The following is a 737-nucleotide window of genomic DNA, read 5'->3' as shown; positions in this document are numbered from 1 at the left end:
TTTACAGTTAAGCACATGATTTGGAGAGAAGAATTCCAATGTTTCTCTGCTAGTCAATGGTGTTAATATTCTTCTTGTTCCTCCTGTGGGCCCCCTTCACCAGGTATCAAAAAACCTTCATCAGTGGCATAGAGCATGTCTACAATTCTCTGCAATACAGGATGATTTCCCCCCTCATTCTCCTGGAAAATCAATTCAATGTTCCTTAGCATTCCAAAGTAGAAATCTTTCATTCTCCAAGTCTTCAAAAGTAAGTTTCAATACATTGACCTGCTTCATCAGTTCAGTTGCCTCTGCTTCATCATCCCTATTGCCCACTCTAGGATTCTTCTGCACCACACCTAGGCAAGCCTTAGGAGTTGAAGTAATTTTCTAGGTTAAAATGGGTCACTGTGGAGCTGCAATGCTTGAGCAGAGAGGTTTCTTCAGTTTCTACAGAGCTGGAGCAGCAAATTGGATGCAATTGTAGTTTTCAACAAAAAATTTCTTGAACCATTGAACAAATTCAAAATTGTCCTGAAACTTTCCTTTTACTAATTTATCCCCAGGAATTATTTTATCAACACCCATCCTTTTAAAACCTGCTTGAAGTATTTTGAAGTTCTGGAAATATTGATGTTCTAGCTCAGCATGGAATTTCACTTTCTTCAAGGCAATGGAGCCAGGGAAGAGCATGTCCATAAACTGAAAATAGGCAGACTCTGAGAACGATACTTCAATATTTGTCAGATTCAACT

At 38.8% G+C, this 737-nt stretch overlaps 1 pseudogene; it reads right to left on the bottom strand.

The window, feature by feature from the left end:
• Nucleotides 1-62: 62 nt before the first annotated feature.
• LOC111814887 overlaps nucleotides 63-737 on the bottom strand; it is a 9,081-nt pseudogene continuing 8,406 nt past the window's right edge.

The sequence above is a fragment of the Octodon degus genome, unplaced genomic scaffold (assembly GCF_000260255.1).
Source record: "Octodon degus isolate 3935 unplaced genomic scaffold, OctDeg1.0 scaffold01086, whole genome shotgun sequence".
NCBI lineage: Eukaryota > Metazoa > Chordata > Mammalia > Rodentia > Octodontidae > Octodon > Octodon degus.
This window is presented reverse-complemented; position numbering and strand designations above follow the sequence as displayed.